Here is a 9,757-nt window from a genome sequence, read left to right on the forward strand (position 1 = left end):
ACACCATCTGTTGCATCTGGGGAATTGTAAAGAAAACACAACTTCTCTGGATGGCCGAGGTTATTGTTCTGTGCACACTGAGAATAAAAGCACAGCACAAGCAGAAATAAAACCAACCACGAACCCCCTGGCTACAGAGAATGTATTTAAAGGCTTATAAGAACTGGAAGGTGAAGGATTCCACTGAATGAGAAAATGGCAATAAGGGAAGGATGTGTCAGATCCATACGTATTACAGAAACGAACCCTGTCAGGAGAATGGGCATAAGCATATAAGAAGATATATATGCAAAGAGAAGAACCCCTTCTCCCCCCCCCCCCGCCCTTTTTTTTTTTTTTTCCCCAGCAAACACAATTAGTCACATTTAGTTTTGGAGAAAAGCTTTTCCTAATTTATCAGCAGAGAATATTTGCGGTGTATCAGATCTCCAAGAGATGGAAAGACATTGCTCACCTCTTCTCAGATCCTGACTGTCCAGTGGCTTTTCCGATGGTTTCTGTCTTTCCCCTCGTTCTGTCACAGCAGACCCTTCTAAAGAGTCCGTCCCCTTCTTTTCCACAGGTGCCCTTCACATATTGACAGGCTGCTCTCAGCTCACCTCACAGCCTTCCTTTCTCCAGGGTGAAGAGCCCCAGCTCCCTCAGCCTGTCCTGATAGGAGAGATGTTCCATCCCTTGGTTTGTATTTGTGGTCCTCCTCTGGATGTGCTCCAACATCTCCGTGTCTCTCCTGCACTGAGGACTCCATATCTGGACACCGTACTCCATGTGAGGCCCCACCTGCACGGAGCAGGGGGTGGATCACCTTCCCAGCACTGCCGGCAGTGCTTTCTTTTGATGCAACACAAGTTTCTGGGCTGTGAGGGTTCATTGCTGGTCTCATGTCCAGCTTGCCATCCGCCAGTATCCCCAAGTCTTTTTGGGCAGGACTAAGCTCAGTCTTTTTATCCCCCAGCTTTAATTGGTAATGGGGGTTGCCTCGACCCAGGTGCAAGACCTTGCACTTGGATTTGCTGAACCTCATGAGGTTCACCTGGGCCCACTGCTCAGCCTGTCCAGGTCCCCCTGGATGGCATCCCGTCCCTCTGGTGTGTCAGCCACACTCTGCAGCTTGGCATCATCATCAGACTTGCCGAGGGTGCACTCAACCCCACTGCTGATGTCACTGATGAAGATATTAAAGAGTATTGGCCCCAGCACCGACCCCCAAGAGACACCACTTGTCATTGATCTCCCTCCAAATGTGGAGCCATTTGTGCCCACTCTCTGGACTTGATTCTACAGCCAGTTTTTCATCCATTGAGGAGTCAGCTCATCAAATCTGTATCTTTTCAATTTGGAGAGAAGGATGTTGTGGGGTACTGTGTCAAAGGCCTTACTGAAGTCCAGATAGATGACATCAGTGGTTCTTCCCTTGTCCACTGATGCAGAGATGCCATCATGAAAGGTTTGTCAAGCAGAATTTGCCCTCCCGTATCACATCTGTACTTTCCATGTGCCATAGCATAGCTTCCATGAGGATCTGTGCCAAGATCCTTCTCAGCAGAGAGGCGAGACAAACAGGCTGGTAGTTTCCTGGGTCATCCTTTACATGTATTAAAAATGTCTGTGAGGTCTTGTTTCTGCTCACCAGGGACTTCACCCGATTGCCACAACTCTTCAAACGTCATTGATAGTGGCTTGGTGAGTACGTCAGCTAAATCCCTATGAGGACCCACAGACTTCTGGATGTTTGGGTTCCTCAGGAGGTTCTGCAGCTGATCCCTGCTCACGGTGTGTGCTTGGAGAGGGCGGGGGGCACATCCCCAACCCCTTCCTGACAAACCAGACATTGCAGGACTATGTGACGAGCAGTTAGCAGAGAAGAAAGAGATGAAGAAGTTGCCGAGTCCCTCAGACTTTGTGTCTGTTGTGAGCAGCTCCAGGATTCATGGGTGGAAAATGTACTGCTGCTGAGAGACCAACAGAATGAATCAAGGCCAGCAGCAGTCAGTCAGCGCAAAGAGCTCCTGGCCTCGGGTCTCACTTGCTCCGACTCACTGGAAAATATCCCCCCCAGACTTGCAGGTTTTCCTCCTTGCAGGAGTTCTAGTAACAAGGACTTGCAACAGACTGCCAGCCTGGGCTTCACCAGAGCTGGAGCTGACAGGGAGCCCTCTGGGTTTTCAAAAAGAAACAAGAAGGCTGAGAATCAGGTGCTTTGTTTGACGTTTTTACTGGCTGTCCCACTTGGTTCTGTTGGTCTGTGGGCACGTTGGGTTGGTCTGTGTGGAGCTGAGCAGCTCGGTGCTTATGGCTTTGATCCCGTGGACGTTTACAAGGCTTGGGTGAACCGGGTGGAATCTCAGAGCGGTGAGGCCAGGTACAGAAGCCGTTCATTGCTCGGCTGTTTTGCGTTGCTCTGTTAATTCTTCCATGCCATCTTTGGCTTCACTGCTCACATCCGTCCAAGTGATGGCAGCTTTTTCATGCAAACATGTAATTTGATTATTTATTAACAGATATTCATAAGCGCTTAGCACAGCTTTGCTGGGAATGGAAAAGGTTTCCTTGGTTTTCTGTGTCTTTTTTTAATTCACGTATTTTTTCTCCTCTCCCCCCTCCCAACTGCTTCTTTCCTCCGCCCTCACGACAAATAGAGCGGAGCTCCAGCTCCGCGCTGCGGGCGCCCGTCGATCCGCTCGGAAAAGTATTTTCCGCCGTCTGTGCTGCCACCTCGTGGCCGCTCGGTGGAATTGCGGCCGTGTGTTTGTGCTGCCGCAGGTTGCGCGGGCACGCAGAAACGGTGCGCGGACGTTTTATTTGCACTACAAATCCGCCGATCTTTCTTGTGCTTAGTCCTCCAGACAACAGTGCACGTGAGCCAGGACCCCTATAGACAGCATCCATTTCTACGGTGCCGCGAGGTGCGGGCGAACAGACATTTGGACCGCCGGCTCAGCGCTCCTTTTCTCTCTTCCAACCCACGGTGCCACAGCCCGCAATTCTTTATTTCCTCGGGCTGTTTTGCGCCCCGTGCACGGGCAGCTTTGGCTCCTTGCGAACCCTGCGCCCGTCGCACGCGAAATGAGGAGTCGAAAATACAGCTGTAGGTGCGCACCCGAAAACCTGTGTGCGGCACGATGCCGCACGGCGCCGCGGGGGGGTGCGGGGCCGAGACCCAGACACGCGTGGTGCGGCGCTCACTATGGCGCCCCTGGGGATGCTGCGGTGCCGGTGCCGCTTCACGCCAGAACCGCGACCTTGAAGCTCCGAGCTGCTCCAATTCCTCCGCCGCTGAAGGAGCCTTTGGGCGGCTGCGGGGCCGGGCTGGGAGGCGACGTTTGCTGATCCACGGCGGCAGTGACCAAACTGGACGGCACGAGGCGCTCAGGGGCCGCCGTGAGCCGAACCGGACCGTTCCCGTGGTGGGCTCGGGCATAAAAAGGCGGACAGAGCCAGCTGTCAGTTGTCGGGCGCATGTGCGCTATTACCTGGAGGACTGAACGCAATAGAGAGCGGCGGATTAGCTGCGTAGAGCGGTTAAAACGCCACTTCCGCATTTCTACGCGCACGCGTGTTGCGGCCGGCAGAACTAAGGAACGGACAGCGGCAGTTCCACGCTGTGACCACAAGGTGGCAGCAGAGACCGCGGAAAGAAAACAGACGGGACGGGGAGGAATCGCGGCGCTGCCCCGGGCGGTGAGTTCTGTTGTGATGGGGGGGGGCTCCAAACCCAGGAAAGCTGCGCTCAGTGCTTATGAATGTCTGTGAGAAAACACAGTTCTGTTTTGCTTTTTGCCAGCATCTGTTGCATTGTTTTTAAATGTTCACACAGCAAAGTGTAACTGCCCAGCAGATTTAAGAATAATGACATTAAAGCACCTTGGCAGAAAAGCATAGGGCCATATTAATGTTTGCTCGGCCTCTGTCTCGTTCATATTTAAAGTATTTGTTTCCAAGTGTCTTTCGTTAACTCCAAGTTTCACTTTTGGATTTTTATTCTCTTTATTGCCACAAAATGGGTAGTTTTAAGCCCTTGCAGTTCTATGCAGGCAGACACTGCACAAAGATGCAGTTTTGAGGTTTGTGTGGCCTGTTACCTTGTTTCCACAGAGATCAATGAAAACTGCAGCTCTCCATCCAGGTTTACCAATGGAAGAATGTAACTCACCTGCATAGGAAGCATCGATGCATCATGGCTGCTTTGTTGTGCAGGTCCATCAGGCTCAGCTGCAGCACCAGGTGTTCCAGTGCAGAGGATCCCTGGGCTGTCCCTCAGGGGTCACAGAGTTCATTTTTGCAGTCCCAGCACACAGCAGCCAGAGGACCCACTTTCTTTGAGCCATCGGTTCCTTCAACTGCAGAGCTGGCTTATAAACAGTGCCCAGGAGATGGGAAAAGGAGAGTTTGGGTTCAATATTCATAGGGTCATAAAAAGGTTTGGGTTGGAAGCGGTCAGCAAAACTTTGTGGACTTCAGTGAACCAAAGCAAAGCCTGTGACGCAGTGTGATCTTAAGCAAGCCTGTGTGAAATTTTGCCAACCCATATGAACTTCATGTAACCCTGTCAAGGACCCACAAACTTGGTCGGCCTTTGACTTATTTGAGTTTGGGCTCAGGTCCCACCAAGGGAATTGCCTTCCCCCTAAATCTCCAGGCTGGAGAAGTATGCATGTGTAAAACTAATGAGGTTCAATAAGGCCAAGTGCAGGGTGCTGCACTTGGGTCAGGGCAGCCCCAGGTATTTATACAAACTGAGGTAAGATCTCCTTGAGAGCAGCCCTGCGGAGAGGGTGTTATGTCCCTTTTTCTTAACTGGTAATAGTGGGACTGACATACATTCTTTCCTGTCACTGTTATTTCTGGAGCACTTCAGTCAGTGCTAAGATAATGGTGATTGGCTGACTGAGCATTGCAGTTCTGGGAATGCCCAGAGCTACTGCTCTTTTTCATAAAGGGGCTCTTTTTAAGCTCATTATCTTCTGGTTGAGCCTCTGTTCCCTATTTCATGATTCTTGTCTCACAGTCTCCAACCTGGGATTCCAAACTTGGTTCCTCTGCTCCCACGTTGTCCCAGCCCCCCTCCTGACTGTAGTTAACAGTGTTATGTATTAATTCCACCCACGCAGAGTTGTTTAAGGGCGCTCTGTGCATCATGACTTATTAAGTTATGTTCTGTGTCTCTTCTGATCTCATTTTGCAGCTCAATGGCATTTACAGATTGCCAGGGATCCTCTAACCAGTGGTATAAGCACTGTGAAATCTGTGGAGCAGGTAGTGGAACATCATGAGCCCCTTGTTCATGCACTGCTTGTATGCAGGCAGGTTTTGCAGTGGCTTTGGGAAGCTCTCTTAAGGATGGAATGGGGGTGACAAGGGGCTCACCTCACTCCATGAGGTCTGTTTTCCCAGCCCAATAAGCTATATGGCTGGTGACAGGGTGAGGTGCATCTACCTGGCTGTGTGAAATGAGGTTAAAAAAAACTCCTGGACCCCAGTGTCTGCTTTCTTCCTCCTCACTTAGTGTAATACAGTCTCCACCACTTGAGCATAATAAACACAAGTATTCTGTTCCCGTTTTGCCTGGTACTCTACTGCATATCCCTTTCAAGTTTGTCAGTGGTAATGGATCCCAGGGCATCATTCTCAGAGCACATTTTGGCTGACCACCTCGGGGTCTTAGAGTTCTTTCTGTTTTTGTGGCACATCTGGCTCTGTGTTTATAGAAAACAAAGGATTGTCCTCTACTGGACTGCTTCAGTCAGGATCAACCCACGTGTCTCGTCCAAATTGATAAGGGATGCTATTTGTTTCCTGATCAGTATGATACCTGAACCCCCACCCCTCTTCCTCTCATCTCCTGGCCCCCATTAAATAGCTACCTCTGCAGCTGTGGGACCCAATAGTGTGATGAAGCAAGGTCTCTGGTCTGCTGAATACTGGGACTGGCACAGAGATGCTCTGTGATTGATGTGGATCTTCCTGACCAGAACACTCAGTGGGTTTCTTCAGAGCTGCTGAGCACACAGGCTTCACTGCCTGCCCTGATTGCACACCAGACCATCAACGTCTTTTTTGTCATCGTGTCTCATGGCTTCAGGTATCAGACCATAGACCCCTTAGGGTTGGAAGGGATCATTTGTGATGATCTAGTCCAAATCCCCCACATGAATGGGAACATCCACAGCTAGATCAGGCTGCTCAAAGCCTGTTCCAGCCTCTCCTTGAAAGAGACAGTGCATCCACCACAGCTCTCTGCAACAAGTTCCATTGCCTCGCCACTCTCACTGTAAAAGATATAAGGAAAATATCAAACCTCAGTCTTCCCTTGTTCTTTCCTGTAGCTTCCCTTTAGGTACTGAAAGGCTGTTACCAGGCCACCTCAGATCTTTCACTCCTCCAAATGGAACGGCCCCAGCTCTATCAGCCTGACTACGTAAGAGAGGTGTTCCCTTGGATCATTTTTTGTGGCCCTTCTCTGGATGTGCTCCAACAGCTCTATGTCTCTCCTGCACTGAGGACTCCACATCTGGATGCAGTGCTCCAGGTGAGGCCTCACCAGCGCAGAGTGGAGGGTCAGGATCACCTGCTGATGACGCATCTTTGGATGCAGCACAGGATCAGAAAAAAGAGGAGCACTTGGCAACTTGTCCAGACTGAGTGGTGCAGGGAAGACTGCTGCATTTCTTTCTCTTCTGGTCCAGAAATTCTTTTTCTTAACTTCAAAAGAAAAGGGAAAAAGAGCCTGACATAATGTAGACACAATATGGTCTTACATCACAGTTAGAAGCAGGAGAGCTTTTGTGGCACAAAGCTCGGGGCTGGAGAAATTAAGGTTGCCTCTAAGATGGTGCTTTCAAACAACGTGAATTATTGGGCATGAGACATGCAAGGCAAGGGTAAGTGCACAATATCAGCGCTTCATGTAGAGCACATCACACAGCTGGAGGCACAGTGCAGAAGAATCAGACAGCACCTGAGAGGAAACAGTTCAGGAAAGAAAACCTTACCCTGTGAACACAGCCACAAGCTGCATTTCCAGTCAAGATTGGAGCTCAAGAGGTCAGCACAACAGATATAACACGAGGTACAACTGGAAGATGTGTCTCCACACCGAGAAAAAACAACTCACCAACCAAGAGCCAGGTCTTGCTAATTCAGATGATCTGAGCATGTGGGAGGGGGCCGGACATCAGACCACAAGTGTCCATTTCCACTGCAGCTCCATCTAGAGAAGAGCACCAATCAGCAGGTGAGAATGAATTCATTCACAGGCTGCACAATGAGTCTGTTCTTTAGACAGAGAAGCCCACATTGATTCCCCCCCAAAAAGGGGAACGGCAGGAGCTAATACGGACCAAAGAGGTTCTTGTTCCTACGCCTCATCCTCTTACCCCAAGTCCTGGATGATGCCCATGGGCTTCAAGTCAGGTCTCAAATCCATTGGACTCCCATAACAACTCTATCAAAAACGTTGTCAACTTTGTGACACTCACATACGGTACAAAGCAAGGAGAGGCTCTTTTGTTAAATCTTTCAATAGAGAAAAGAGTTGATATCCACTTATCCCGACAACAGAAACACGGTACCAGCTTTCCAAGGCCACCTGCCTACAGTAGGAGGACAACGCACACGTAAAGGAGCACGCACATCCCATCCGGCATAACTCGAGCCCACAACCCACCTTCAGATCTCTGTGGATTTCCCTTGTTTTACACCGATGCAGCCTCGATGCAGCTTCATGGGTGTCACACAAGGCTTGCAGGACCTCTTTCTCTGCAAACCCCACCCGCAGGCCTTGCTCCATGAGGATTGCCACCTGCCCTCCTGAGCAAAAACAAGCACTAAGAACGAGAGCAAAGCACACTGGATTCGCCCTGGCCTGGCCCAAACCCCAGTCCTACCACACAGACCCTGGGATGCAGATTGCTCCACAAACCCCGGATGGACACCACTAAACAAGAAGTTGATCGGATACAGTCCCAAGCAAGCAACAAGCCTCCCCAGAAAGCTCTTTGCCATCAGCTCCATCATCGCCTTTCCTTTCCTCCACACCTCAATCCCAAAGTGGTTTCCACGTCTGCCAGCACGTGTTACCTCCCACCTGCTTGTCGCACAGTGCTTCAACAGCACCAAATTTGCTTCCAGGGCCCTCCTTCACCTCACTGTGCTAACACTCATGATTCAAATTACACAGAAATCCTAGCAGAAGTTCTCAGTGAGAACTGCACCTAACATTCCTCCTTCTACAAGCAAACAGGCCCAACACGTGGTCATGAAAATGCTTTCATCAAAAAGAAGCAGAGATGGCACGGCAGGACAGACGTACTCGGTGTGCACGTTTGAAGCCATTTGAGAACCTAGTCGTTCTTGCTGCAGGACCCCTGACTTCTGTTAAAAGCTGAACGGTCCCCAGAGCACCTGTTTCCATCAGCTGCCACCATCCAAAGCAGCCAGCCTTCTTACAGTCACCTGGCCCAAACATCCCTTTTTCTCTACACGTGATTCCTGCAAGAGAGACAGGAGCTAGACATGCACACCATCCTTCCAACACCCCATCCCAGCAGCAAGGGATCACAGCGCTGGCACAGCTGAAACAAAAAGGGTGTGCGAGTTTCCTGTTAGAACTCAGTGTGAACAAATCTACCACTGAGCAACACCCTGAGCCCCCACTCACCTCAGCAGAGGTCAGCCTGCACCCCAGCCTTCCGCCTATCCATGTGCACACGCACACACGTGCAATGCTCTGCCCCTTCTGCACACCCACGTGCACGCACCACATCTTGTGCCCTCCTTTGCATTCACAGACATGTGCAAACCACCCCTGGGAACACCTACGTGCCAACAAATACCACAAAACATCCCTTTGTCTGCACCTGTGTGCAACCCAACTCCTCACACACCCCTGTGCAAGCACACAATTGTGCCACCGCGTCCATGCACTATCCATGTGCTCACACACACTCACGCAACCACATCCCTTAGTGCAGCCCTGTGCGCACACACAGACACATGTGCAGCCCCTTTCTTTCACTCCCAAAGTGCACGCACACACCGGTACCACAATGTCCTTGTGCAGCTCCAACACTCTGCACACCCCTGTGCACGTACATATATGTGCATGCTCGTCCTTGCACACATACCCACAGACCTACACACACCTGAGCAACACCACTGGTTTGTACACTCATGGACACAAATATGTGCAACAGCACCTGTGCACAAATACACACACACAAACTCATGGAACCCCACTGCTTTGCACAATCCTGTGCACACTCACGTGTGTCATGCACTGATTTCCCAGCCAGTCCTCGTGGGGTCTCTTACTTAGGACGGGAGTGCAGGGGAGCAGCCAGAAGCTGTTTGCATTCCCTGCTGTCTGCTGGGCAGCTTTGCTGGAGATGCTTGGGTTGCTTTGTTTTTCCTTGGGAGGTGGGAAGGAGCTTTGGGTTGGAGGCACATCCCGTGCCAGAGCATCCCAATGGCATGCGTGGGATCAGCAGGTCTGTCAGAGAAGTGGGTGAGGTTGCACACCAAGCTGCAGCAGAGGAAGGGGAGGAGGTCCCAGCACAGCTCTGCACCATGCTCTGCCACACTGGGCAGCTTGTTCCTGGCTCAGCAGCGTCATCAGACAAGAAGCAGGGAAGGAAATCAAGGATGGGGGGTACCATCAAACGCAGTTAGTGCATGCCTGTGCAAGACAAACAGACCCAGAGCTTGCGGGTTGTTCCTGCTTTTGTAGCATTTGTGTGCTGTAGCTGAGCAAAAGGTT

At 50.8% G+C, this 9,757-nt stretch overlaps 1 long non-coding RNA gene across 1 annotated transcript; it reads left to right on the forward strand.

Annotated features, from left to right (window-relative positions):
- Nucleotides 1-350: 350 nt before the first annotated feature.
- Nucleotides 351-9,421, forward strand: LOC107306847. Its single transcript, XR_001552276.2, has 2 exons — nucleotides 351-3,681; nucleotides 6,327-9,421. It is a non-coding gene; the product is annotated as an uncharacterized LOC107306847 (long non-coding RNA).
- The last annotated feature ends 336 nt before the right edge of the window (nucleotides 9,422-9,757 follow it).

Source organism: Coturnix japonica (assembly GCF_001577835.2).
Source record: "Coturnix japonica isolate 7356 chromosome 4 unlocalized genomic scaffold, Coturnix japonica 2.1 chr4random350, whole genome shotgun sequence".
Taxonomy (NCBI): domain Eukaryota; kingdom Metazoa; phylum Chordata; class Aves; order Galliformes; family Phasianidae; genus Coturnix; species Coturnix japonica.